The sequence below is a fragment of the Drosophila teissieri genome, unplaced genomic scaffold (assembly GCF_016746235.2).
Source record: "Drosophila teissieri strain GT53w unplaced genomic scaffold, Prin_Dtei_1.1 Segkk13_quiver_pilon_scaf, whole genome shotgun sequence".
Taxonomy (NCBI): domain Eukaryota; kingdom Metazoa; phylum Arthropoda; class Insecta; order Diptera; family Drosophilidae; genus Drosophila; species Drosophila teissieri.
Window position 1 is genome coordinate 877,215 of NW_025224993.1, and position 8,808 is coordinate 886,022.

The window sequence follows — 8,808 nt, forward strand, 5'->3', positions numbered from 1 at the left end:
GGACGCTGGATAAAGCGTGCAACCAAGCTCGAAACAACGTATATATTGCGACGCTGGATAAGCGTGCAACCAAGATCGAAACAACTTATATATTGGGACGCTGGATAAGCGTGAGTTACCGATCCATCGGTACTATACACCACCCCTCCCCCTAAACCACATCGCCTACACAAATAGAAGACATCGAACCGGGAAGCTTTGCGATACAAAGTTGCAACATAAACATCAACGGCGAGTCAGCCGCCGTCATCCGCCCAGAGAGCTGACACCACATTCTTTTCGCTCAGACAGGGCAACGCATACGATTCCATATACATACTTATAAACATACTTATACTTTCTGCTGTGTCAGATACTTTATTTCTAAGAACCTTAACATTGTAACACATACATACATATTCACTATTAGCTTATTTTAGACGAAAGGAAAAATGCGACAGGCAGTCGATGTTGAGCACCAAGCACTTGTGGACATATCCATGTTAAATCTCGAAAATAAATCACTGATTCTCGCAACAAATTACTGATCGTATTCCTCCTCACAACCCCCCTCTCTTCATCATTACAATACCTCACGAAGCTCCCCGGAGGTAACTGGCGCAGCCGGTAGGATGGAATGGAAAATACATTATTAAACCTTTTATTAGCTTTACTAAATTAACGCACAAGAAAACACACTATCCAACAATAAACACGTAATTAAGAGTAACTAAGTTCATTGTAAATTGTTTTTAAATGTCAAAAAAGTTAACACAAACTATAAAACAGACAACTCGCTCCGTATTAGGATCACAAACATTTCCAAAAAGAGTCACACGATCAGTTACTAAAACAAGCACCCTCCCCGTAATTAGAGAATATAAACCCTTACCCCCCCTTCAACCTATAAATATGGATTCGGGCAACGCCTCTGGAAACAATTCCGCCCCACTAACACCTACTGTCAGTGGCTTCAGCAGTATTGCTACGGCACTTAGTGCCACCGATATTTTAGCCTTCGTTAAAGAACTTCCGACTTTCGATGGGACCCCAGGCCAACTCGATAAATATATAACTAGCGTTGAGGAAATAATCATGCTCATTAGGGGTACCGACCAGACGCCGTACGGACTGTTAACACTCAGGGCAATTAGGAACAAAATAGTCGGAAGAGCAGACGAAGCTCTTAATCTAGCCAACACCAAACTTATATGGGACGATATAAAGAGTAACCTACTACGTTTATATTCTAGCAATAAAAGCGAAGCTAGCCTCATAGGCGAGCTCCAATCTTTCCCGGACAACCTAACTTTAGGGCAATTGTTTTTCGGCTTATCAAGGATTAGGAGCCAACTTATATCCACTACTTCTAATAGTGGACAGTCGGCTACAATCATTGAAGCCAAGAAAACACTATATGACGAAGTCTGTCTAAATGCCTTCATTTCAGGAATTAGAGAACCGCTTAAAACAATCATCAGATTGAAAGACCCCAAGACTATCGAAGCAGCTTACAAACTATGTCAAAGAGAAAGGGCTCGCTACCATAACAGAAACCCATACCCCCCTACACAAAACAACACCGAACGACGAACTAACAATTACAATAACAGTAACAATCGCAGAGACAACAACGACCGTAACAACCGTAGCTCATCTTACACCCAAAACCACTCTAATCATTATTCAAACCCCAATTCCCAGTATCGTCAGGCCAACACTGGCAACAGGGCTAGTAACCCATTTAGAGACAATAAAACACCAAAATATGGACTACACAACATAGAAGAAGGAGAACTCACCCAACACTGCCCTACCAACCTAAATTTTCAAGCACCAGCCTCAGGAGCCCAACAGGATACTTACATCCTACCACACATGCAACTTCCCTCCCATACATAACTCTAAATCTCCAACAAAAATCCCCTTTGTCATTTCTTATCGATACAGGATCCAATAACTCCTTCATTGACCCAGAATCTGCTAACCAACTAGAGTGCACAATCCTACCAATATCCACCTCAATTACAACAGCACTAAATAGTTTCAAAATTGAGGAAAAGGCAATATTCCCAATGCCACCCGAGTTCAAAACCGAAGGTCAAATTACCCTACTTAAATTCAAATTTCATTCGTATTTCAATGGTCTCATAGGAATGGACCTATTATCATACCTAGAAGCAAAAATAGACCTAGTAAACTTACAACTAGTAACTTCAAAGTCTACACTCCCAATATTCTTGTACACTAACCAAGCTTAAAATATTTTTAACATTCCTGCCTACAGTAAAGTTATCTTACCACTACCAGTAAAGACTAAGCATGGGGAATTCTATTGTTGTACCACACAACTAAACAACGAGTTATCGCTTTCATAGGGACTATATAAATCAAACAATAATATTGCCAATGTTGAAATCTCTAACCAATCCGACTCAGATAAACTACTATACCTAGAATATCCCCTAGAAACCACCCCTTACAATAAAAATGACCATATCGAGCTCTTTAACATATAATATCAGCCACACCTCTTAATAACGATACACCCCAAGCCCAATTACAAATCTTAACAGAACACCTTAACCCAGAAGAAAAATTAGCCTTAACAACTCTATGCAAACAATTTCGTGACATATTCTACAACCCAGAAACACCATTAACTTTTACCAACAAAATCACACACTCCATCCCCACCATAGACAACACTCCAATCCACGCAAAATCCTACAGATACCCTTTTGTCCATAAAACAGAAGTCAAAAAACAAATCGAATCCATGTTAGACCAACAAATTATTAGATCTAGCCACTCCCCTTGGAGCGCCCCGGTGTGGGTGGTTCCAAAAAAGCTCGACGGAACAGGGAACAGGAAATGGCGACTTGTAATAGACTACCGCAAACTCAACGACAAAACCATTTCGGACAGATACCCCATCCCAAACATAAATGAAATATTAGATAACATAGGCAAGGCAAAATCCTTTTCAACGCTCGAACTAACTAGCGGTTTTCATCAAATCGAGATGAAACAAGAATATATTGCCAAAACAGCCTTTACAGTCGAAGGGGGTCACTATAAATTCATACGAATGCCCTTCAGCTTAAAAAACGCACCGGCTACCTTTCAACGGGTTATGGACAGCGTTCTTGGCGACCTTAACGGCACCATTTGCCTAGTTTATCTTGACGATATCATAATTTTCTCGCCTTCCCTACAAAAAAACTTATTGGACATAAAAATGGTATTCGAAAAACTTAGAGCAGCAAACTTTAAACTACAACCTTCAAAATCAGAATTCCTAAGAAAAGAGATCGAATTTTTAGGCCACATAGTCACACAAGACGGGATAAAATCAAACCCGAATAAGATTAGTGCAATCCAAAAATTCCCTTGCCCCACCAACAGAAGAGCCATCAAATCTTTCCTCGGTCTACTGGGATATTATAGGAAGTTTATAAGGGACTTCGCACGAATAACAAAACCCATGACTAAACAGTTGAAAGGCAAAAGACAAGTTACTACAGACAAAGACTTCGTAGACGCATTTGAACAGTGCAAAACCCTTCTTTCCAACGATCCAATCCTCATACACCCAGATTTCGAAAAACCATTCATTCTTACTGCGGAAGCTAGTAACTTCGCGTTAGGAGACGTACTATCTCAAGGTTCCTTACAAAACGATAGACCTGTATGCTTCGCCAGCAAGACCCTCTCCGACACCGAAGTTAACTATTCAACCATAGAAAAAGAAATGCTGGCCATAATATGGGCAGTAAAATACTTCAGGCCATATATTTACGGCGTAAAATTTACTATTGTTACCGATCACAAGCCAATAATATGGCTTATGAACTTTAAAGAACCTAACTCTAAAATAATCCGTTGGAGACTCCAACTCATGGAATACAATTTCGAAATAATTCACAAAAAAGGTTCACAAAATGTAATCGCAGACGCCTTAAGTAGAGCGGACCCAAATTTAAATCACAACGAAACACTAACGGTTGAGCCTTGCCCCACTTCTGAAAAACCTATTAACGAATTTAACACACAACTCATACTAGAAATAGATACAAACACGTCTTGCCAAACTGCAACACCATTTAAACAAAATCTTAGGAAAAAATATTCACAATACTCTTTCGATTTCGACAATATCGCTAAAATCTTGAAAGGAACCCTAAAACCTAACAGGATTTGCGCATTCTTGGCAGACGATAATAATTCCGCATTAATAGTAAAAGCTTTTTTAACGTATTTTGCACACAAAAAACACTTTAAAATTATCAGATGCAAATCACTTCTCCACGAAATCGAAGCACCCCCGAACAAAATAAATTCATTCACGAATATCACATTAATAGCAATCATAGAGGCATAGATGAAACATTCCTCCTCCTCAAACGAGAAACCTACTTCCCTAATATGAAAAGCAAAATCTCTGAATTAATTAGAAATTGTGAAACCTGTCTAAAGTTTAAGTATGATAGGCAACCACAAAACATTTTATTTGAAACCCCAGAAACCCCAACGAAACCCCTCGACATAATACACATAGACGTCTACACTATTAACAATAATTTTAGCCTGACAATCATAGACAAGTTCTCCAAATTCGCAGCCGTTTACCCCATTCCAAATAGAAACGGTATCAATTGCATTAAAGCTATAAAAAACTTTTTTAGTCAATTTGGACTACCCAAAAAGCTAATACACGACCAAGGAGTAGAATTTTGCAACGACATATTTCGAAAGTTCTGCTCTCAATATAATATACTTCTCCATGTCACGTCATTCCAGCAGTCCTCAAGTAACTCCCCAGTAGAACGCCTACACTCCTCTTTGACAGAGATTTACAGAATAATACTAGACACACGAAAAAAACACAAACTACCTACAGACCACGAGGAAATAATGTCAGAAACCGTAATATCTTATAATAACGCAATCCACTCCGCCACTAACCACACCCCTTTTGAACTTTTTAATGGTAGGACCCATTTATTTGATAAAACAATAATACCCAATAATGAGCATGACTATTTAAATAAACTAAATACGTTCCAAGACAAACTATACTCCGAAATAAAAGAAAAATTGTCCACAAACGCCCAGCAAAGGACAGAAAAGCTAAACACAAACAGAGTAGAACCAACAACAATACAACCTAACAGCACAATTTTCAGAAAGGAGAACAGGAGAAATAAATTAACACCTCGGTTTTCCTTACACAGAACAACAAAAGACAAAGGAAAAACCCTAGTAACTACAAAAAACCAAAAAAATCCACAAATCAAAAATTAGGAAAGTATTCAAACCTCCAAATGACTTAAGCCTTTCCACCTGCATTCCAGATCCTTCCATGGGGCATACCAATCTATCTCCATCCACAACTTCAATAACACCAACCTCTTAGCAAAAGTGCCGCTAGGGAAAACACTCGTGATAGGAAACTATAAAAAAACAAGAGAGAACGCTATAGTCGAGTTCCCCGACTATCTGATACCCGTTACTCAGCTACTGGAAGTGCGAAGGAGAGTTTTTGGCGGTTTGTGGGCGTTAGAGTGGGCGTGGCAAAAAGTTTTTTGGGAAATCGATAAAAATTTACAAGACTAATACAAAAATGAAAAAATATCAAAACATTTTTTAAAAGTGTGGGCGTGGCAGTTTTTGGCGGTTTGTGGGCGTTATAGTGGGCGTGGCAAAAAGTTTTTTAGCAAATCGATAGAAATTTACAAGACTAATACAAAAATGAAAAAATATCAAAACCTTTTTCAAAAGTGTGGGCGTGGCAGTTTTAGGCGGTTTGTGGGCGTTAGAGTGGGCGCGGCAACATGAATCGACAAACTTGCGCTGCGTCTATGTCCCTGGAGTCTGTATGCTTAATCTCAACTTTCTAGCTTTTGTAGTTCCTGAGATCTCGACGTTCATACGGACGGACAGACAGACGGACAGACGGACAGACAGACAGACAGACAGACAGACAGACAGACAGACAGACAGACAGACGGACGGACAGACGGACATGGCCAGATCGACTCGGCTACTGATCCTGATCAAGAATATATATACTTTATATGGTCGGAAACGCTTCCTTCTGCCTGTTACATACTTTTCAACGAATCTAGTATACCCTTTTACTCTACGAGTAACGGGTATTAGCCACATAATCGATCTGTCCGAATACACCAACTGTATCGAAAAATTATATCACACTATCGATACCCTAAGACACGATGAAACACTCACCGACTCTATATTAATACTAAATGCTAAGCTCGCCCAAACTCAAAGTAAAATAGACGCACTAACACCCTTTTCACGCCACAAAAGAGGTCTTATTAACGGGTTAGGTAGTTTAGTCAAAGTCGTCACTGGCAACATGGACGCCAATGATGCAAAGAATATAGAAACGGAAATTAACCACCTAAAAAGCCAATCCACCACCATCTCAAATAACTTCAAAATACAGAACTCATTTAACGATGAAGTTCAACTACGGTTCGAAAACTTAACAAGACACATTAACAACGAACAGAATTTAATTAAAAACTTCTTCGAAAACATTCAAAATACAATTTACAAAAAATATATAACAATGAAGAAGAAATAAAGAAACTACAGTATATAAATAGGCTTAATTATAATATAGATTTATTACTTAGCCATTTAAATGACATTATAGAAAGTACACTGCTTGCCAAAATTAATGTTATCCCAAAACTCATCTTAGATAAGACAGAAATAACCAAAATCAAACAAATTTTTGAAACCCAAAACTATACAATAAAATCCGAACAGCACATTTATAACCTGTTAAAAATGAACACAGTCAATTACCAAGACAAAATAATTTTCAGTATCAAAATCCCTATTTTTATTAATTCTAACTTAGAAATGGCAAGATTAATTCCTCTTCCAATTAACTCCACACAATTTGTAATAGCACCTAAGTACTTAATATATAATAACAAAAGTAATAGTATGTTTTCTGCGAAATCGATTCCATCAACAATCTTTAAAATAATACTTGCCTGGCCCACCTTACCCAGAATAAAACCAGCTACTGCGACATGAAGGAAACGGGACTCAAGACTGATGTCTTCGAAGCGGAAAAAGGCTTCATATTTATATTTAACGGGTACAACCTCCCAATCATCTCCTCCAACCAAACCATAACGAACATCAACGGATCGGCTATAATTAAATACAATAATTGCACATTACAAATCAATGAAATTAACTACGACAACACGGTGGTATCAACAGAAGGGCATCCCGACTTCTTCCTACCACCAATGCGGAAACTAATAAAAAATGCCACTGTCAACGTACTTACCTTAGAAAGACTTCACCTGGATACGATCACAACATCCAACAAACTACTGGTCGTCACCGCAGGAAACGCTCGACACTCGACAACCCTGTACATCCTCTTCACCATATCCCTTATCGCCGTAATACTCACCTGGACACTTCGTAGGGACACCCACATCTTTCATACCGGGTCCGAACACATCCTTCCAATCGTCGCTCCACCAATTCCTCCGTTATGGCCGTCGCTCCAAACTGGGGGCGAGGAGTTACCGATCCATCGGTACTATACACCACCCCTCCCCCTAAACCACATCGCCTACACAAATAGAAGACATCGAACCGGGAAGCTTTGCGATACAAAATTTCAACATATACATCAACGGCGAGTCAGCCGCCGTCATCCGCCCAGAGAGCTGACACCACATTCTTTTCGCTCAGACAGGGCAACGCATACGATTCCATATACATACTTATAAACATACTTATACTTTCTGCTGTGTCAGATACTTTATTTCTAAGAACCTTAACATTGTAACACATACATACATATTCACTATTAGCTTATTTTAGACGAAAGGAAAAATGCGACAGGCAGTCGATGTTGAGCACCAAGCACTTGTGGACATATCCATGTTAAATCTCGAAAATAAATCACTGATTCTCGCAACAAATTACTGATCGTATTCCTCCTCACAACCCCCCTCTCTTCATCATTACAATACCTCACGAAGCTCCCCGGAGGTAACTCGTGCGACCAGTTGGATCGATCGGAATGTTCGTATTTGGAAAAAATAACTGGAGTCGCTAGATAAAGCGGACACCCAAAAATAATCGAAAGCTAAGGATTGTTGATTTGGAGTTATACTGGGTCGCTCGATAAAGCGCACAAAAGTAATTTAAGAACCAAATTATCGCATCAATTTAGACAGGGTGTGGGGGCGCAGGACAACGCGTGAAAAAGATGTGACAATCGGAACAAAAAAAAACACCGGGGTCGCTGTATTGAACGAGAGACAAAATCAAAAGAAAAAATGAATAATCGGAATTAATCGATTTAGACAAAGGTAAGGGGCGCCGGACTGCGCTTGAAAAACAAATGGTAATCGTTACAAATTATGTTATCGTTTTATATACAACCTGGGGTCGCTGGATTAAGCGCGGAATACACAATAATCGGAATAAATGTTGCTATCGATTGAGAAAAAACAGATATGAGGGCGCTGGATCACGCTGGACTATAATTGTCGATGTGGGACGCTGGATAAGCGTGGATGTTTGGCCAATTTTTGAGACGATATATGCGAATCGGAATAAATGTCGTGTGTGTGAAAGCTTTCGTGTATGTGAAAATAAACAATAACATTAATATATGTACGTACATATGTTGTATGATATTAATGTCTGTTTGAATGTTTTTGAATGTTTTGGCGATTAATGAAACACCCTATGACCATGCAGATGTACGACGTTGCGTATGTGCCATGTACGCAATGTATGCAGATGCAATGG